Source organism: Zingiber officinale, chromosome 4B, assembly GCF_018446385.1.
Source record: "Zingiber officinale cultivar Zhangliang chromosome 4B, Zo_v1.1, whole genome shotgun sequence".
Lineage (NCBI taxonomy): Eukaryota > Viridiplantae > Streptophyta > Magnoliopsida > Zingiberales > Zingiberaceae > Zingiber > Zingiber officinale.
The window spans coordinates 65,364,805-65,387,317 of record NC_055993.1 but is presented as its reverse complement, the minus strand read 5'-3'; the positions used below and the strand labels follow the sequence as shown (position 1 = coordinate 65,387,317).

The following is a 22,513-nucleotide window of genomic DNA, read 5'->3' as shown; positions in this document are numbered from 1 at the left end:
ATTATTTAAAGACCTTCAGTGGAAGCTAATAACTTTGAGATCAAACCCGCAATTATATCTATGGTGCAGTAGAACCAATTTGGTGGAGGACCTCATGAAGACCCCAATCAACACTTAGAGGTCTTTTATGAAATATGTGGTACCATGAAAATGAATGGAGTTCCTTCAGAAGCAGTTAGATTATTATTATTTGGGTTTTCTTTAAGAGATAGGGCAAAGCAATGGCTGAATTCTTTGGCCCCTAATAGCATCACCACTTGGGAGCAGTGTGAGCAACAGTGTCTTGATAAATTCTATCCACCAAGCAAAACAGCTCATATGAGGAATTTAATTGCAAGCTTCAAGCAAACTGACTGAGAATCTCTTTTTGAAGCATGGGATAGATATAATAGTATGCTCAGATAATGCCCACATCATGGGTTAGAAAGATGGTTAGTGTTGCACACTTTTTATAATGGTATCAACTATCATACCAAAGTGTCCCTTGATTCAGCTGCTGGAGGGGCACTTATGAATAAAAGTTTAGATGAAGCTGAAGAAATTATTGACAGTGTAGCACAAAATCATCATCAATGGGCAAATGAAAGAAGTGGTGGCTATTATTCTGTAAACCCAGCAATTAAAGCATCAGGGAAGTTTGATGTAGATGCAGTCACTCTTTTGTCTGCAAAATTAGACGCTCTTACAAAGAAATTTGAGAATATGGGGACTAGTGCTAATATGGTCAATGCTATTAGTACATCTTGTGAAGTATGTGGGAGTTCAGAGCACTCAAATGACTCATGTCCGTTGGGAGCTATCACTGCACAAATCAATCAACTGGAACAATGTGATGCAATCATGAGTTACAATCAAAGGCAGAACAACCCATACTCAAATACTTATAACCCTGGATGGAAGAGCCATCCCAATTTTTCTTACAGAAATAATCAAGATCAAGGACCATCTATGGGGGCAAGACCAAATTTTCAAGCTGGGAAACAAAATTTTCAACATCTATCTTCTCAAGGCTTACCAAAGTCAAATATTGAAAAGATGCTTGAAGAAATTATCTCAAGTCAGAATGAAATGAAGCAAGATTTAGCAAAGCTCATTCAGAGAATGGATAATTCTGAAAAGCATCAAAAGATCCAGGATAGTCAAATTGCCCAACTAGCTTCCTCATCATCCAGAGCACCAGGACAACTTCCAGGAAAACCTGATGTGAATCCTATGGAGCATTGCAATAGAATTGAGCTTAGGAGCAGACGGACCTTGGGAAATTCCCAAGTGACTGCTCCAAAAGGGATACAAAAAGAAGAAGAGCTCTCTCCTCTTATACCAAATCAGATTCAAGCTAATGAGGAGAGTACCATTGAGGTTGAAGAGACTCTTCCACTGAACCATCAGAGCAAAGCTGTCCCTTTTCCTCAGAGACTTACAATGCTCAAGAAAGATGAAGAATTTGGCAAGTTTTTAGAAAAAGTTAAGGAAATTTGTGTAGAGGTACCGCTTATTGATGCTATTCTTCAAATGCCTAGATTTGCCAAATTCCTGAAGGATCTCATGTCAAACAAGAGAAGAAGAGGAGAGGTTGAGACCATTGCGCTTAGTGAGGAATGTAGTGCTATTTTGGAGAAGAACACTTCCCCAAAACTAAAGGACCCAGGGAGCTTTTATATTCCTTGCAACATAGGAAAAGAATTTTTTGAAAAAGCTTTTTGTGATTTGGGGGCAAGCGTTAGCCTCATTCCCTATTCAATTTGTAATAAATTAGGTCTCAAAAACATTAAACTTACTACTATGGCACTTCAACTTGCCGATCATTCCTGCAGGTACCCTTTGGGTATTATAGAAGATGTGCCAGTAGAGGTGGATGGGAATGTTATTCCCACAGATTTTGTCGTGTTGGACATGGAAGAGGACCCCAGGATTCCTATCATATTAGGAAGACCTTTCCTTGCTACAGCTGGAGCTATAATTGATGTCAAAAATCATAAGCTTTCTTTGGTAATTGGTAAGGAAAGGTTGGAATATGATTTATCTAATATCTCAAACCATGTCTCGTCTCTTTTAAATGCTTGTAGCAGGACAAGCATTTATAAACTTGAGGAATGGAATTTCCATCCTCATGGAAGGCCACCAAACGAAGGAGACAATGTGGTGGAAGATGTTGGGAGAAGATCTCCCAACAAAAACGAAAAGTATATCTGTCCTCCAAGGGCGAGGAAAAGAAGTGAATGATCAAGTTTGGTCGAGCTAAAGACCTTAAACAAGCGCTTCTTGGGAGGCAACCCAACGGTTCTTTTAGTTAGTTTTGATTTGTATTTTAATTTCCTTTAGTTTGATGCATTCTTTTGATTTTGTTTTCAGGTTAGGTGCAAAACAGAGCCCGGCCGTGTGCTATACACGGCCAGGCAAAGGTTGCAGAGAAGGGAAGTGCTTGGGTCGTGTCATCCAGACACGGCCGTGTAGGATCTCCCAAGGAGAAAGAGGTCCAGGCCGTGTCTCAAACACGGCCGTGTAAAGAATCCCGAGAAGAAAGATGGAGAGGCCGTGTCTCAAACACGGCCGTGTAAAGAATCCCGAGAAGAAAGATGGAGAGGTCGTGTCCCAGACACGGCCGTGCGAAGAATCCAGAGAAGGAAGAGGGGGAGGCCGTGTGGATCTGCACGGCCCGTGTAGGAGAGTTATTAAAGTCTTCTTTCTACCTTACACGACCAGATCTTGGCCGTGTTCCACACACCCCCAACTCTCCAAAACATATCTTTCTCTCCCAATCACTTAAAAACTCCTCTCTAATCTCTCAAGATCTCTTAGATCCGGATTCTCCTCCTCTCTAAGACTTGGACTTTTTGTTCTCCTAACCTAAGATCTTTGCTCTTTGAAGTTTTGTTCTTTGAGTTCCATTTTTCCAACCCTAGATAATTCTTCCCCTATCTAAACTCATCAAGATGTCCAATATTTTGAAGAAACTTCGCAAAGGAGGTGGTGGATCCAGTGGAGACAAAGAGAAGGAGTCATCAAGGGACAAAGGAAAACAACCAGTGAAGGGCAAAGGCAAAAGGACTTCACGCAACGAAGGTAATGACAATGAATTCAATATTGTGTTTAGAAATGATGATCAAGTAACTAGATTTGCAATTCTTGTCAATAGAAAGATAGTGTGTACTAGATATATGGACCCAACTGTTCTTGATATGCTTGGAATTAGGGAAGATGTAGATTTGATGATTGGGTTTTTGGATTGGAGTGATATTATGTACACACATTTGCCTACATATCCTCGTCTTGTTTTGGAATTTTTAAGTTCATTGGATGTCCATTTTACTAATGAAGATGATTATTTTGGAAAAATCTCATTTAGACTAATGAATCAAGAATTTCTATGGACATTTAGTGACTTTAATTCTTGTTTTGGATTAACCACCGGTAGCCCTCGTAGGTTTGATCCAAGGTTTAATTGGAATAATTTTTGGAATGCAATAACTGGGTTAGATCAACCTTATGAGCCTTCAAGAGCTAAGGCCTCCCATATGCAAAACCCCATCTTTAGGTATCTACATAGAGTCATGGGTAAAACTATTTTTGGTAGGGGAGAGAGTGATGGGGTGGTTAAAAAGATAGAGCTTTATGATTTATGGGCTATTCTTTATAAGGTTGAATTTGATTCTGGTTTTCATTTTGTTCAAACCTTATTAAGATCTGCTAGGGCATCATCGGGATCAATTGTTTTTGGTGGTTTGATTACCCGAATAGCTTATAATTTAAATCTTGATGTTGTTGGGTTGGAAATAATTCATGGTAATGACATGATTGACATTGATGCATGTCTTGCTATGAAAATGATCGTTCGGGATGAGAATGGTTTCGCGTTTCCTAGGAGGAGTGGTTCTCCTTTACCCCTTCCTTTTCCTGAACGAACTACTATTCGTAACACGGCTAATTGGGTAATTTCTGAGTTAGATTTTAAGGATAACCCTTCTATACCTGGAGACACTGAGCCACATCATGAGCTCTCGTCATATGGACACCCGCAGCCTTCTAGTTTTATGGAGCCCGCTAGGCATTCTTTTGCATATGGCACGGGATCTTCTAGGTTTGATTTTTCATATTTTCGTACGTCTCTAGAATCACTTCATGAGAAGCAAGATTCCCAACGAAAAATGTTGGAGGGGCGCTTCTCTTTATCTGATGATCAGTTTAGGGAGGTACAAAATCATTTTCAGTTTACGAGGAATTTTCAAGGTCAAGTGGCTGAGTTTGTGCAGGATTATGATACTGATCAGGCTAGGATGAGAGATTTTATGCAGAGCATGATGCTTACTAGCCAACAAGTAGATGCTTTATATGAGTATCATAGTGTAGGACCGTTAGATTCGATAGAGGGGGGGGTGAATATCGATTCGAAAATGACGAGTATAAACGTAGCGGAAAAAGATAAAGTAGACACAAATATTTTTACTTCGTTCGGAGCCTGTGATGACTCCTACTCGAAGGCCCGTGGTCCTTGACCACTTTCATTGGGCAATCACTAGCAAGTCGAAATGTGATTACAGAAAAGGTACAGGAGATGCTAGTAATAATAAAGCAATACCGACAAAGAGAAAATTAAGCAAAAAATCGGAAGAGCACTTTTGTCGGAGCGTTGTTGACGTCGTCGCACTTGAGCCGGCGGCAAGATCAGCGAAGAGTTCTCGATCGAGTTAATTCGAAGCTCTGGGGCTTCTTTTATATCTTGTTCAGGCGCTGGATCCCTTCCGGCGCACCGAGGTGACGAATCGCTCAAATCAAGATGCTCACGATGGCGACGAGTTGTCCGAATAAAATTAGCCAGGCGCCGGACCACCTTGTTCCAGAAATACTCCTTTTTCCTGCAAAACAAGGTTAGTCCGAGGCAAATATATATCCTGTTAAACAAATGGTTAGCACAGTTAAAGTTCAACAGATAGATAAAGAGAGTATGACTTAGATTCCGTCTTTCCGAGACCGGAATCTAGTCACGATCTCGACTTAGACATCCGAAATGGATCTAAGCCGGATCGACGCCTAATGTCCCCTTCCCGGGAACGCGTCCTCACAGTCACTCCCCTCCAGTGACTTACCTCACTTACCTGCCAGACGTCCAGTGACGTACCTGACTTCTGCCAGGCGTCCGGTCAGCCCTTCGACCCGTCTGGACTTCTCGCCAGCTATCCGGCCAGCCCGTCGACCTAGCTGGACTTCTCGCCAAGCGTCCGGTCAGCCCGTCGACCCGCTTGGACTTCTCGCCAGCTATCCGGTCAGCCCGTCGACCTAGCTGGACTTTTCCTGCACACTTGATCAAAGTGTCAGACAAAAACACAACTAACTTAACCTATTTGTCATTCATCAAAACCTGGGTTAGACCGTTAGTGCTACCCGCACCAACAATCTCCCCCTTTTTGATGGAATGACAACCTGGTTAAGTTAGTGAAAGCATATGTACGAAACAACATGCATTTGTGTGGTTTTAAAGTTAGTTTGTGTTTGCAAATTGGTTTAGCTAACTTAACCACCTAACCCTCCTCCCCCTTTGGCATTCATCAAAAAAACAAGGGAAACAATCATAGTGTAGAGTTACTGAAAACAATAACACTTAATTTTAAAAAATAACTGAGTTTGGTTCAGAATTCAAGGGAAAAAAAGTACAATTTTTAAATCCAAGAGAAGATCAAGTTGACTTGGGGGAGTATAAAGTTTTGAAAACTTGTATAAAGCAGTAGCTTTTAGCTTTTAGAAAAATTGCTAAGTTTTAATTTTCAAACATAAGTGTATAAGGTCTAAATTTCAAGATTAAATATTCAAAACAAGTTTCAACTTTGAAACGCTTTTTAAACATAAGTTTTCAAAACCAAAATTCCAAAACTAAATTTGAAAAAATCTATTTTTCAAAACTAATTGAAATTTATTTTTCAACACTAAGTTTGTAAAAGATTCAATTTTCAAAATCAAGGAAAATGAGTGTGAGAAGCTTAGTTTGTAAATTTAACCTTCAAATCAACATGTCAAAATTAAGTAAAATCAAATTTTAAGAATTAGATACAGGACAATTTTCAAAGTAAAGTTAAATTAAATTTAAATCTTTACTTTTAGTTTTCAAAGGAGTTTGGTAAAAGTAAGAACATATTTTTAGAATGTTTTTGTAAAATTTGTTTTTCAAAATCAAATTTTCAAAGTTTAAAAGTATTAGATTCAAAACCTTTCAAACTTTCAAATTTTTGTAAAAAATTTCACAATTTTAAACAAGTTGTTTTTAAACTTTGATTTTCAAAATTAAGTTTAAAATTCAATTTGGAAAACTAAAGTTGTTTTATTTCTCCCCCTGAATTTGATACTTAACTTTAACCAGCTGTCTAACCAATTAGGTACTAACTAACTATCAAAAGATAGTAGCTTTCACTTGGTTAGTCAGATTAAGTTAATTATAATCAGTCAGTGTTTGACTTGACTGATGAACTTTAATCTGATTAATATCTGAATTGTATTTAACGTCCAGACTTATGCTGATGCACTGAAATAAGCATCTTAAGTCCAGACAGTTGGCCTATGCATCTCACCCCTTTCTATGTTTATCAAACACAAGCAAGGTAAACCTAAGGTGTTGGTGAGATGCTCAAAAAACTAGTCCTATGGGTACATGTTTTCTAAGGATGTAAAACTAGTCTAAGGCCAAAACTGTTTTCGAAAGTCTAAAAAATGGAAAGTTTGAAAACAAACAAGTTTAGCCTATAAGTTGGTGAAATCAATTTTGAAAGTATTTTTGAAAGATCCTAGTCTATTAAGATAGAACATGTTCAGTGTAAGGTTGAAATGCTACTAGATAAATCCACAATATTTTACAAGTAGTGTAGCTACAGAAGTAGGTCATCACTAAAGCTACTGAGAAGATGAAGGGGGTGGTCCAGATCCCAAGGATCGAAGAAGTGCCATCAGCTCAGTGTGTCGGGTGTCCCCGGCAGCTCGTAACTCGGCAACCTCTCGCCGTATGTCCCGATGAAAATCAGAGTTCTCCTGCTGGAGACTCGCCATAGCTCTCTCTAGTCCGGTCATACGGTCGGCTAGAGTGCGGGGACCGTGTCGTGGTGCTCGAGCTGGGGGTGGTGGTGGAGCCGGTGCGGCTTCCTCCGGAAATAGTGTGAGCATGAACTCGTCCACCTGTGCGTCTGGATCGGGCTGGTGTTGTGCCCCCCTCCGCCAAGACATAGTCCCGTCATCTCTATCTATCTGGATGCCGGCTAGGGAAAAGTTCCGAGAGGATATAACATCGAACTCGGTCATATGGGCAACGTCTCCTCTAGTGACATCAATGTGCAACGAGGACATATAGGCTGTCAGAATGTGACCAAATGGCATATGGACTCGACTGTCAGTCACGAATCCGGCTGAGTAGATGATGGTGGAGAAGATATGTAGGCTGATGTCAATTTCTAACCTATGAATCAGGGCATAAAGTAAGAACGAATGGAATGGGCGCATCACAGCGATGTCCCGAGTAGTCAGTGGTAAAATGCAAAGAACTACAACCCTATAAAGAGCGTAGTCCTGGACTCGAAGTTCTACTAACCTAAACTGTGTCACAGTGGGATCTCTCTCTCCCTCAAAAAAATACGAATACATCGTATCGAGAGTAATATGTGAGTAGGGATCTTCAAACGGTAGATCCCTCGGAGGATAGCACAAAAAGGAGCAAGTAGATGGACGCAACTCTAAAAACTCTCGGATAGTCATAGGGGAAAATACGATATCAGTGCCTGCTGCCCTAGTGGTATAGGTGAAATCGTCTACTTTTACTAGGTTATTGCAAAATTCGGCACACAGACTTATGTTTATTGGACTGGTACATTCGACAAGGTTCCGTAAATGATAGTGGCCTATAACCTCTAAAGCAGAGGGACATGACCTTAGGAAGAATGATCTATCTATGCAGGTAGTCCTAATGGCCTTATAAATGGTGGACTCAAATTTAACCCTAAGTTCGTCTGTGGGAAACCTAGGGTCTGTACTAGCATTGGAGGGTCCAGCACTAGTATTTGTTCGTTTCCTACTGTATATAAATAAAAGGATATTCAAAAAAAATTTGAGAAGACAAAAAAATACAATTTTAGAGAGGGGAAGAATTTTTTACCGAGGAGCCATCGAAAAATATAGATTTGACGACCTCGGTTGAATCGCAACAGCGTCTTTACCGCAAGAAAATTTTGATTTAGAGTACTTTCGCACTGAGGTTCAAAGTGAACCTTGGCAAAGGTGAGAATGAGTGGGGCAGAGGTTGGGGGCGCCTGCTGCCCCTTATTTATAGGGGACTCCGGGCGCCCGGATCCCTTCCGGGCGCCCGGGGTTGCTGGGGCGGGGCGCCCGGAACCCCTTCCGGGCGCCCCCGAGGAGAATACCAGGGGCGCCCGCCCCTGGTTTTTGACCCTTTTTTTTTTTTTTTTTAAAGTTTAAAATTAAATTTTGAAATTAATTTAAGTTTAAAAATTAAAATTTTTAAGTTAATTTTTTAAGTTTAAAATTAAATTTTGAAATTAATTTAAGTTTTAATAATTAAAATTTTGAAGTTAATTTTTTTTAAGTTTAAAATTAAATTTTAAAATTAATTTTTTAAGTTTAAAATTAAATTTTGAAATTAATTTAAGTTTTTAAAAATTAAAATTTTGAAGTTAATTTTTTAAGTTTAAAATTAAATTTTGAAATTAATTTAAGTTTTTAAAAATTAAAATTTTGAAGTTAATTTTTTAAGTTTAAAATTAAATTTTAAAATTAATTTTTTAAGTTTAAAATTAAATTTTGAAATTAATTTAAGTTTTAAAAATTAAAATTTTGAAGTTAATTTTTTAAGTTTAAAATTAAATTTTAAAATTAATTTAAGTTTTAAAAATTAAAATTTTGAAGTTAATTTTTTAAGTTTAAAATTAAATTTTAAAATTAATTTAAGTTTTAAAAATTAAAATTTTGAAGTTAATTTTTTAAGTTTAAAATTAAATTTTAAAATTAATTTAAGTTTTAAAAATTAAAATTTTGAGAAAAAATTGAAAATAATTTTTTTTTTAAAGTTTAAAATTAAAATTAATTTTTAAGCCTTATTCATCTCACCCGATCTATATTATCGATCAGGGAATCCTATGGTTTTGTGAGATGAAATTGGTTTAATTACAGAGTTTTGGTTTAACTAGTGTTAGATTCAGACTTAGCTTTGGTTTCCACAAATAGACATTCTTCGGATAAACTTCTAAGCTTGGTGAGTCACAAGGACATCATTAGAAGTAACCAACCTTTCGAGGTTTTCCGAATAGTCCTATCCACGGAACTTAGTACTAAATCTTGGTCTAACTGGTTAGGATTCGTTTAAGGGTAGCTTCGGTCAGTTCCACTTGGCCAAATGCACCAGATCGAAACCATATCTTTCTAGACATGCGATGCCCAAGTTTCTCTAACGTACTATCATCCAAAAATTTCACCAATACCATGTTTCAAGTTAAACTTGGTCTCTTTTTAACTAATCCTAATTACCCTGCCGGGTTGGTAAATTTTGGGTTACCCTATCGGGTAAGTTAGTTTTGGAGGTGCCAGCTATTCTGGAGCCTCCCCCTGAATTATTGGCCATTAATTTAAGTTTTGATTTTAGGCTTGTGTCGATTCTTTTTATAGTTATAGTTAACTTGGTGATAATTCTGTTTAGATTTTGAATTTGATTTAGGTTTGTATTTTGGATTTTGGTTTGGTTTATTTAATTTTATATAATGTATTTTTTCTTTAGGTATATAATATTGATTAAGTCCTACTTGCGTGGTCAGACACGCTTTCGGAACCCAAGCTAGATTGGTTGACTTGTGTTGGGTTATTAATGATTTGAAGGTTTTATTTGAATTCGACTTATATCCTAGTCCGGTTTTATTATAACATGCTTTTTGATTATTTAGGATTAAATCTAAATTTTTTGATCTTGTTGTAAATTTTTCTAACATCTCTTTTTAAGTTGTTTATTTCATTTTTTTAATGATAAATTCTCCTCCTCAAGTGTTAGATCTTGAGTTGGATTTGAGTTCTTTAATTGTTCCTTGAGGTTTTGATTTTCCTCAAGAAGTAATTTGTTTTCATTTTCTAATTTAGTTAATTTACTATTTAGACAGGAAATAATTCTAAAAAAAAATTTGTTTAAATTAAAGTATACCTCATTCAGGCCTTCGGAAACGAGTACGAACTCGTGGCTTGTTTCGGGTTCAGACTCATCGTCATCTTCCGACTCGTTATCTGTTTCGGCTTCGCGGGCCATCAGTGCGAGGTGGCTTTGATGTTTCTGCTCTTCTTCCTCCGATTCGTCCGAGGAGTCGTCCCACGTTGCTTTGAGTGCCTTCTTTTTGGTTGGCTTTGGTTTGTCGAACTTCAGTTTTGGACATTCGTTCTTGTAATGTCCCTTTTTGTTGCAGCCGTAGCAAGTCACGTTCTTTTGTTCTGAGGGAGAGCTGATCTTTTGAAGATCCTTTTTGCTGAAGCTCCTCTTTTTCCTGGTGAACATTTTTCTTACCAAGTTCACCAGGTGTTCTTAGTCTTCGGAGTCTTGGTCAGAGTCTTATTCAAGTTCAAGCTTGCCTTTCTTTTCTTTGGAGGAACCTGCAAATAGTGCTATACCTTTCTCGGCTCCGGCATTAGTTTGTTCGTGTAATTCTAATTCACAAAACAGCTCGTCTAATTTTAAGTTAGAAAGATTCTTAGAAATTTTGTAGGCATCCACTATTGATGCCCACAAACTATCACGTGGAAAAGCGTTTAAAGCGTACCTTATTAGGTCTCTGTTCTCCATTTGGTGGCCTATTGCATGAAGCCCGTTGAGGATGTCCTTGATCCTCGCGTGTAGTTGATTCGCTGTTTCTCCTTCCTGCATTTTTATATTAAAGATTTTGTTTAGAAGCAGGTCTCGTTTTGTTACCTTAGCGTCGCTCGTTCCCTCGTGCAGTTCGATCAGCTTGTCCCATAGCTCTTTAGCGTTTTTGTGTGGACCGACTCTGTTCAGTTCTTCTCTTGTCAATCCACACTGTAGAGTGTTGATCGCTTTATTTTCTGTTGATGCTTTTTTCTTGAGATCTGCTGTCCAGTCTTCAGGATCCACTAGATTCCCGGCGTTGTCCACTGGAATTTTGTAAGGTTTCGTAATACTCATCCACTGGTCGAAGTTTGTTTTGAGGTAGACCTCCATGCGCTTCTTCCAGTAAGGGAAGTCGTCCCCGTTGAAGAGTGGAGGTCGCACTGTGCTGAATCCTTCTTGTTGGGACATTCTGTGCACAGGTAAATAACCAAAAAATATCCCAAGACTTGGTCTTGGATTAGTAGTGCGGGAAGAAAAAGATAGAAAAAGAAATCTAAATTCGTGTTGAACTAATTTAAATTGATTAGTGAAATATTAAGTTAACGAAACACCAGTTTTTAAAATTAATTAAAAAAAACAATTCACCCCCTGTCTGATTGGTGGTTGCACCAAATCAGAGCGGTACCTACTCTGATACCACTTGTAGGACCGTTAGATTCGATAGAGGGGGGGTGAATATCGATTCGAAAAAGACGAGTATAAACGCAGCGGAAAAAGATAAAGTAGACACAAATATTTTTACTTCGTTCGGAGCCTGTGACGACTCCTACTCGAAGGCCCGTGGTCCTTGACCACTTTCGTTGGGCAATCACTAGCAAGTCGAAATGTGATTACAGAAAAGGTACAGGAGATGCTAGTAATAATAAAGCAATACCGACAAAGAGAAAATTAAGCAAAAACCGGAAGAGCACTTTTGTCGGAGCGTTGTTGACGTCGCACTTGAACGTCGAGCAGCAAGATCAGCAGAAGAGTTCTCAGTCAAAGTTGATTCTGAAGCTCCTGTCTGGGGCTTCTTTTATATGCTGTTCCGGGCGCCTGGATCCCTTCCGGGCGCCTGGAGTGTGACGTTATCTGGATAAAATTCGCCTTCCGGGCGCCCGGATCCCCTCCGGGCGCCCGGACCACCTTGTTCCAGAAAGACTCCTTTTTCCTGCAAAACAAGGTTAGTCCGAGGCAAATATATATCCTGTTAAACAAATGGTTAGCACAGTTAAAGTTCAACAGATAGATAAAGAGAGTATGACTTAGATTCCGTCTTTCCGAGACCGGAATCTAGTCACGATCTCGACTTAGACATCCGAAATGGATCTAAGCCAGATCGACGCCTAATGTCCCCTTCCCGGGAACGCGTCCTCACAGTCACTCCCCTCCAGTGACTTACCTCACTTACCTGCCAGACGTCCGGTCAGCCCGTCGACCCGTCTGGACTTCTCGCCAAGCGTCCGGTCAGCCCGTCGACCCGCTTGGACTTCTCGCCAGCTATCCGGTCAGCCCGTCGACCTAGCTGGACTTCTTGCCAAGCGTCCGGTCAGCCCGTCGACCCGCTTGGACTTCTCGCCAGCTATCCGGTCAGCCCGTCGACCTAGCTGGACTTTTCCTGCACACTTGATCAAAGTGTCAGACAACAACACAACTAACTTAACCTATTTGTCATTCATCAAAACCTGGGTTAGACCGTTAGTGCTACCCGCACCAACACATAGATCCTTGGGTGAGATTCCAGGTTTTCCTAGTTTTCCTATTGGCCAACCACGTCGTAGACCTCCTTTCCCTCGTCCACCTCCTCCACCATATTGATTTCATCGGGACGATGAAAATTTTAAGTTTGGGGGGGTGTCATGTACTACTTAGTTTGGTTTTCAGTTTTTAGTTTTTGTTAGTTTTTCATGTTGGTTCATATTTTCATTGCTTGTTGCTTTATTTTGCTTGTTTTTGAAATAATCATGGCAAAAAAAAAAAATCTTTGAGAACATCAAATCTTCACTTATATGCTTTCTTGGATTCAAGTGAAATGTTAGCATGATTATTGTCTTGATTCATGATGTTCGAATGATGCTAGTAGTAAACTTTGTGTAGTTCTTTTTTCTATCTTGGGAAGCATTAATAAGCTAAGAATCTTATGGTGATGAGTTTTAGTTTTGGTTCAACCTTAAGGAGTTTATCTTCACTACACTTGTGCTTGATGCTTGAATAGTTGATGTCATTGAAATAGTCATGATTCATCTTGTTTGCTTAGTACTTGGTTTCCATGGTGATTTCTCAACTTTCATTTTGGTTACTGGATGAGGCTCAAATCATTAAAGCTCATTTGGAAAAATCAAAATATCCCAACATGTGTGCTAAAAGTACATTTGTGAATAAGTTTTGCACAATGCAAACACTTATAAAAAAAAAAAAGATATAAAAAACAGTTGTCATGAGTGGAATCTAGCAAGTCACCCCTTTGAGACCGAGTTAGGTTACTGGGGAAATAACTGCTTAGCTTCCCTTGAGATTGAGCACACCTTTGAGACTATCACTGGTTAGTAAGTGAATGGTGAGTAAGTGCCTATCACTGGTTACTTGTCTTTCACTGGAAACACTAGGAATTCAAATTTGATGACGACTTGACTAGGACATGGATTGAAACTTGAAGGGTGTTGAGTTACTTTTACACTGTGCACAAGATTCTTATGCTTGAACCATACTTTACTTGTTTCCATGATCACGCTTGTTAATGAAACTTTTTGATAGAGTTAGGAAAGTGCACTAGGTTTTATGAATGTGTTGTAGAACATATGAATTTAGACTGCAGCATTTTGCTTGAGGACAAGCAAAGGTTTAAGTCTGGGGGTGTGATGTGCGTAGATTATATACTCTTTTATGCATGTTTTTACGCACATTTACATACTTTGAGCATGCTTGATCTATGCATTTTTATACTTCCAGCTTTCCTTTTAGCATATTTAATCTTTTAGGTCGGAGATCTGCTTTTTGTGCATTTTCTGTACACAGGAGTCGAAATTGGTGAAGATTATGCGTCCTCGGACAAGCTTGGAAGGAATTGAAGGGAGAGAGCATCAGGTCGTGTACCACACACGGTCGTGTAGTTTTAACAAGAAGGGAAGAGGACATGGCCGTGTGAATCTCACACGGCCGTGTCTTGATTTGAAGAAATTAGAGCAGATGCCTTACATGGCCGTGTAGATCTACATGGCCGTGTGAGGTTTCCAGAGGCCAAGCAGGTGGCGGCCGTGTGCACCACACGGCCGTGTAGCATTTCCAGAGAACAGAAGGGTCCTGGCTGTGTGAGTCACACGGCTGTGCAGCTTTGGCAGAGAAGGAACTGGACATGGCCGTGTAAATCTCACACGGTCGTGTCATGGGGCCGTGTGGCGCCCAATTTCCTCCTCTATTTAAACCCTCCTTCATGAATTGAAAGGGGATCTCTCCCCCTTTGGGAGAAGGCAAGATTTGGTGGTTTCCTCCCATTCTTGGGAGGATTTCTGGGCGATTCGAGGGGAGTTCTTGACGATTTCGACTCCGGAGCGAGGATTGGATCCGAAGACGAGGCTTCTTCGTAGATAAGTTTTCTCTTTTCCCCTTTTCTTGATTTCTTGGATTGGGGATTTAAGAAATGCTTGTAATCTTTATTTCTTCGGGTATTCTTCCTCGATTCATGGAGTAGATCTTGTATTCTAGGATTATGGGAGTATTTGTATGATGGATTGATGTAATCTCTTGTGGATTTGCCAATTTCTTGTTTCAATGACATTGTCTTGCTTGTATCAATTAGATCTTGAATGATTAATGGTGATTTGTGCTTAATTCTCATTCTTGATTGATTGTTTGGATTTCTTGTGGACTTTGTAAAGATAAACTCTCACTTGATCATCCGAGGGATCCACGTGACAGGTGCAAGCCCGTGTAAGGACGTTTGAGAGATAATCTTGAAGAGAAAATAGGAATATTCAAGAGAGTATGATGGATCTTGTGATTAGTTTCTTGTATCTTGATAGATTAATAAGTTGTGGGCTTCTATGTTGATATCCAAGGAAGGCATAGTAATAGGTGCACTTCTGTGTAAGGACAACGTAGGTTCACGTCTAATTGATCATATTTAGATACATTTCTCAGTCCTTAGCCAGTTATCTATTGCAAGAGAGAACCGGCAACTTTCTACTAGTGTTTGGCAATTGAGGGATAAGAATTGGTGAACCATTTACATTCAAGAAATCTTACAAAGAAACCGAAACTCCTAGAATCTCCCTTTATCATAACCCAAAACACTAAACTCTTGTTTATTGATCTTTAATATTAGATTTGTTTACCTTCACTTTGCATTTTAAACAATTGGATAGTTGTTTAGCTAATTCGCATTGAGACATTTCTAGTGCTTATTCCAGTCCCTGTGGATACGATAATCTTTTATATTACTTGCGACATTTCCGTACACTTGCGGAGCGTAACAGTCATATACTTTCTCATGTGGCTATTAGTATGACTATTAGTCCTTAGACCTGAAGTCACCATGGATCCCTACATAAGGAGTTATGTACTTTGGTTTCGTCAAACGTCACCCGTAACTGGGTGGACTATAAAGGCGATTACTGGGTATATAACGAATTATGTAGAGGGATGTGAGTGATGTAGATGGGATCTATCCCTCCCATATGACGGGAGCGACATCGGTATTCTTGATAGAGTGAGACCACTAAGTGCATGGACATGCCCAAATGAGTCAACATTAGATGTTGAGCTCATTTGATCGAGTGAGTCTACTTGGAGTTCAACAGTTAGATTGATTAGAGGATGACACGGTCTATGCCTCATATTGATCAATCTAGATGTCTAGGATAGAAGGACAATGTCACATATTGTGAGGAGTCACAATTAGTAGTCACAAGGTGATGTTGGATCTCAACATTCTTGTAACTTGGGTAGCAATGATGTATTGCTAGATGCCGCTCATTGCTTATGTTTCTAAAGGAGTTTAGAAACATTGCCAACGTTACAAGAACCTATTGGGTCACACACAAAGAACAAGTGGATGGAGATTAGGTTCATATGATGAACCAATTGGATTAGGTTCATATGATGCACCAAAGATTGGATTCAAATTAGACTTATTGAGTTAAACTTAATTAGATTCAATTGTTGAATGAGTCTAATTTAAATTTGATTCATTGAGTCAATTTATATTAATGAATTGAGATTCACTAAATTGAAATTGACTTGAATCAAAGGTTGGATTTAACTCAACAAGAAAGAAATTGGTCAATTTTGACTTGACCAAATGGAAGTTGAAACATCAAGTTTGACTTGATGCATTGCCACATCATGTAGGTTGACTCATCCTACATGGCATGACACATCCTTGCCACATCATCACTACCTCATAATGGTGTGCCACCTCATGGAGGTTACACACCCATTCCTTTTAATGTGGTCGGCCACATTAAATGAGGGGGTTACATTTGTGTGGCCGGCCACACACTTGATGATGTGTGAATGCAATTGATTTGCATTCATTCTAGCTTCTTCTTCCTTGGATGCTTGCTTCTCCTTGCTATTGCCGTGGGGTCTTGGAAGGTGAGAAGGTGTTGAGTTTCATCCAAGAAAAGATAAGAGAGTGTGAAGGACACAAGAAGAGGATACTACTAGTTGAGTATGTGAGAGTCTTCTTGTTTTTCTCTCCTTTTCTTTTTCAAATTCTATCCGAGAGCTCTAGAAAGTGCTAGCACACTTGGGGCTCTCTTCTCCATCCTTGAGTGCTAGAGAGCACTCCTTGTTCATGTGGATATCACTAGAGAAGTATCTACCTTGATACTTTGGAGATCCGACACGTACCTTGGACGAGCGGGAATTTTGCGAGGGCACGCTTCAAAGGTAAAAGCTCTCAACACATAGATCTAGGAGTAGATCTAAAGTTTTTGAAACTCGTACTTGTATTTTATTCAGTTTTTCCTTGTACGGATCTACGGCTTTGGGTGATTCGGGGTTTCCGCGACGCGAAAAGCGGTTTTCGCGGCCCGAAAAACCCAACAAATAAGTCCATCCATGTCATTCTTTCTCTTAAAGACCCACTTACACCCAATGGGTTTGACGCCTTCAGGTGGATCAACCAAAGTCCATACTTGGTTGGTGTACATGGATTCCATCTCGGATCTCATGGCCTCTAGCCATGACTCAGAATCTGGTCTCATCACAGCTTCCTGATAGGAGGTAGGCTCATTCTCAATGAGCATAACATCATCATGGTCAGACAAGAGAAATGAGTATCTCTCAGGCTGACGACGTACCCTATCAGACCTGCGAAGAGGGAGGTCTACTTGAACTAGTTGTTGTTCCTCAACTCCTTGTGGAACAATCTCATCATCCACAATAATTTGTGGTTCCAGTTCAACTTCCATCAAGGCTTCAGTGCTATGGTCCATATCTTGAACTTCTTCAAGATCGAACGTACTCCCACTAGTTTTTCTAGAAACAGAGTCCATTTCTAGAAATACCTCAGTCTTAGCTATAAACACTTTGTGTTGACTGGTAATGTAGAAGTAATATCCCTTCATTTCTTTGGGATATCCAATAAAATAGCACTTATCATATTTGGGTCTCAGTTTGTCCGAGACTTGACGTCGAACGTAAGCCTCACAACCCCAAATCCTCATAAAAGACATCTGGGCATCTCTCCCAGTCCATATCCTATATGGTGTCTTTATCACAGCCTTGGATGGAACACGGTTAAGTATGAAGGCTGTTGTGTCTAGAGCATATCCCCAAAAAGACATAGGAAGATATGTGTACCATATCTAATAAGGTATGATTCCTCCTTTCGGATGCACCATTCCACTGTGGTGTTCCAGGAGGAGTGAGTTGGGATAGAATCCCACACTCAGCTAGATAGTCACAAAACTCATGGCTAAGGTATTCACCACCTCGATCAGATTGAAGTATCTTAATACTCTTGCCTAGCTAGTTTTGTACTTCATTCTTGAATTCTTTGAACTTTTCAAAGGATTGTGACTTATGTGTCATAAGATACACATAACCATATCTACTGAAGTCAACAGTAAATGTAATGAAGTACTTATAACCATCTCTGGCAGCGACATTAAAAGGGTCACATACATCACTATGTATAAGTCCTAACAAGTCAGTCGCTCTTTCGATATGTCCACTAAAGGGAGTCTTGGTCATCTTGCCTAGTAGGCATGACTCGCATGTCTCATATGATTCAAAATCAAATGAGTCCAGCAAACCATCTTTATGGAGCTGAGATAAGTGATTCTCATTTATATGACCTAAGCGACAATATCAAAGATAGGTTTGGTTCATTTCATTTGACTTGAACCTTTTGGTACTTATATTATAGATAGGGTTCTCTAAGTCTAGAATATAGAGACCGTTCATCAGAGGTGCACTACAGAAGAATATATCTTTTAAATAAACAGAACAACATTTGTTCTTTATTACAAAAGAAAAGCCTTTCTTGTCCAAACAAGAGACTGAAATGATGTTCTTTGTAAGAGCAGACACATAACAACATTTATCTAATTCTCGTACAAGCCCAGAGAGCAGAGATAGAAAGTAAGTTCCTACAGCAACAGCAGCAACCCGTGCTCCATTGCCTACTCGTAGGTCTATTTCGCCCTTCGTCAATGCCCCTCTATTTCTCAGCGCCTGTACATTAGTACAATTGTGAGAAGCACATCCGGTATCTAATACCCACGATGAAGAAATAGAGAGATTGACTTCTATAACATGTATACCTGAAGTAGAAATCTTATTTCTCTTCTTCTCAAGATCTTACAGGTATCCTTTGCAATTCCTCTTCTAGTGCCCTACTTGTCCTTGATATAGTTTACAAAGATGTTCAACCATGTCATAAGCAGTCATCAACTCGTGTTGCTTCTGAAGCTCAGAGTTCATGGTTTTATGCATGAGGCATGATACATCTAATGCGTCATCTTGATGTTTTTTATAAGCATCTCGGTCAGCTCGCGTGGCAGTGGCAGGAGGTGCCTCTTGAATGGGCTGCTCGAGGACGTACAATTTTTCTTTCTTGTATGAGAACAATTCTCATATTCCTATACCAGTCCTGGAAATTAGCTCCATTGAGCTTGTCCTTGTCAAGGACAGAACGCAGGGAGAAGGTGTTCGTGTTTATCGACATGGCAATCTACAATAGAAATAATGCAGAAAGTAAATATCATATTCCATTTAGCATTTAATTAGGCCTTTAACTAAATGATGCTCCCATTCAATTATAGGGCTTTTGTAGAATCAAGTCATAGATGTGGTCAAACCACACTACTGGATTCATACCAATTAGCTATAATTCTTGCGGGACAAGATCCACATCATACTACGCCTTGAGTTAGCTTTGGCTAAATCGCCCAAGACTTAGTATGATCGGTAGATAACGAATTATCAATTACATCTCTATGCAACTCTTGTTTATAGGATCAAAAATCTCATTTATATTAAAACTTGAGTTAGCTTTGGCTAAATCGCCCAAGATTTAGTATAAATGTGATTTTTTTATCCTATCGTCCAACCGTTAGAAAATGCCTATAGTTTTATTCGATCCAATTGAGTTAACTAGTTGCTCAATCTAATTGAGTTTGTACTCACCCAAGCTTTGATAGGTGGGACCAAGGTTGTCCCTCCGCACCCTACCAAGATAATATGCATTGCTCTGCTTTGGCAGATTCAACAACAACAAATGATCGAGGTAGTGATGGGTATCTAAACTTGGTAGGCATATCGAGTTGACTTGATTAAGATATAATCTAATTGTGGATTTGTATCTTATACGCATCAAGGCACTAATTATCCTACATTATCATGCATCACATACACAAGCAATGATAGATAACTAATTATTTTGTGATGAGGTCATGGCCCTACTACGATCTTTTCAAGCTAATGAAAAAATCGGATGGTCAACCTAGGGTTAACGACTTCTTCAAGCGCCTCCCTTTGATCGCCATGTGTTGAAATCACCCTCCTCGTAACTCCTTCTTAAGTGGACCTTCCACCGCTTCATTTTGTACATTACAAATATGAAACTCAAGTTACATTCTAGTCTAAAATCTATTTACAACAAGAATATAAAAGAGAAGGTACGACGCGTAGGTCGCATATCAATACAACACACAAAAATAGCGCGCATGCCATATTATGAATTACAACATAATTCTGTACAATCAAATTGGGTTTTTAGGCCATGACCATCACAAAAGCATACATAATTCTAAATTATATATTTTACATAAATTTCTATAATTTTACTACTGATTTCATCGATTTTATGAGTCACAACTTCCCGGCGGTCCCGTTTAGCGATTTTCGGGCGCGATCGCGGGACAATGCCCCTTGCGGGGTTAGGGGCAACGCCCCTTCTCGCGAAATGAATATTGCGAGTGTCCCATCTTGATCTAACAGCGCCTTAAGCCGATGTCCCAAAATGATTTGGGCGAGACCTTGCCGTTTCGGAAGGTTTTTCTCGGTAGTCGAAGCCTACAAGTGTCCAATCACTTGTTACTTCGCTTCTACGAGAAAGATACTCACAAAATCTATAAAAATAGAAAACTTATAGAAACTTATAGATCTGAAAAATTTTCATAAAAATAAAATTCAAACTTGTACATGCTTCGCACGTGGCTCTGATAACACTGTTGGGACTTTCGAGCCGCAAAAATTGCTTTTTGCGTTGCGGAAACCTCGAAGTCTTGCCACGGATCCGTGTGAAGATATATAAACTAAATCATGTACATGTTTCTAACCTAGATCTACCTTAGATCTACATGAATAAGAAGCATTACCCTTGTTGCGAAGCCCTTCGCTTATCCCGCTCGTCCAAAAGGTTGTCGGATCTTGAGAGTGTCAAGCGTACACTCCTCTATATGTATCCACACAGACAATAGGTGGAGAAGAACCACTTAGAGTGTGCTAGCACTCTTGGGTGGCTTGGCAATGGAGGAGAGAGAGAGAGAGAGCTAGAAGAGAGGAAAATTAATGATGATCCGTTCATGATGAAAAATAAGAGTAAAATGGCTTAAGTATTTTCATCTAATGAAAATACTTAATGCTCATTAACTCCATTAATGAGCCTCATTAATGAGTCTTAATGAGTATTTAATGAATATTCATTCTTCATTAAATGGCCATTTTGAAACTCCACTTCTCTTCATAATTTGAATCGAAATTTGAATCTAATATTCAAATTGAATTCATAATTCAATGAATGTCACCATTTATCATTGAATTCAAAATTCAAGGAATATCATCATCAAGCCTCACTTGAGTCTAACTCAAGTCTAGCCTCACTTGAGTGTAACTCAAGTCTAACTCAATCAAGTCTTACTCAATTAATCTAATTTGGATTACTCTTAATCCAATTTAGTTCATCATATGAACCTAATCCTCTTGGTTCATCATATGAACATAATCTCCATCTAATTGCCCTTTGTGTGTGACCCTATAGGTTCTTGTAACGTTGGCAATGCTCCTAAACCCATTTAGAAGCATAAGTAATGAGAAGTATCTAGCAACACATCATTACTACCCAAGTTACAAGAATGTTGAGATCCAATATCACCTTTGTGACTACTAATTGTGACTCTCACAATATGTGACAATGTCCTTCTATCCTTGACATCTAGATTGATCAATTGAGGCATAGACCATGTCATCCTCTAATCAATCTATATCTTGAACTCCAAGTAGACTCACTCTAAACAAATGAGCTCAATATCTCATATTGAGTCATTTGGGCATGATCATGCACTTAGTGGTCTTACTCTATCAAGAATCATGATGTCACTCCCGTCATATAGGAGGGATAGATCCTATCTACATTACTCACATCCCTCCACATAATTTGTTACATACCCAGTAATCGCCTTTATAGTCCACCCAGTTACGTCAAAGTACGCAACTCCTTATGTAGGGAACCATGGTGACTTCAGGTCCAAGGACTGATAGTCATACTAATAGTCACATGAGAAAGTATATGACACTCATATAACGATCCATGATACTTTCTCATGACGGGTCATTCAGTATACATTCTCCAATGCATACTCATGTGTCAACTTGATATCTCTATATCCATGACTTGTGAGATCAAGTCATCGAGTTGACCTACATGCTAGTCTCATCGCATTAACATTGTCCCTGAATGTTAATACTTGACTAGGAATGATTAAGAGTATTGTTCTCTATATCATCTCACTATCAATTCAATCAATTGATTGATATAGATTAGAACCTTTTACTCAAGGACACTGTTATACTTAGTTATTTGACACCAATATAAGTAAGTATAATAATCATAAAGAAATGCCTTTATAAATATATAGGAATATGATACATCGAGTTCATACAACAATAATCATATGATTGGTTCTAGGGCTCTAACTAACAATTAGGACTTTTACATAAGCATACTTAGGACTTTTCTATAAGCTCATTCACACTTGTTAGATAATAAGACAACTTAAGTTTTAAACTCTTTGTCATAATCAAAACTCAGATTTGATCATCTAGTGCTCCCTACACCAACATCCATGGTCGGGTCGGTAGACCGATCTAATGGATTTGGATTTGGTTTCTACGCTGATCTGTAGACCGATCTGGTCCTATAAAAGAAGGCCTCGGACGAGG

General features: G+C 39.0%; 1 non-coding gene across 1 annotated transcript; it reads right to left on the bottom strand.

The window, feature by feature from the left end:
• Positions 1-316: 316 nt before the first annotated feature.
• LOC121978895 lies at positions 317-422 on the bottom strand. Its single transcript, XR_006111224.1, has one exon. It is a non-coding gene; the product is annotated as a small nucleolar RNA R71 (small nucleolar RNA).
• Positions 423-22,513: the final 22,091 nt, after the last annotated feature.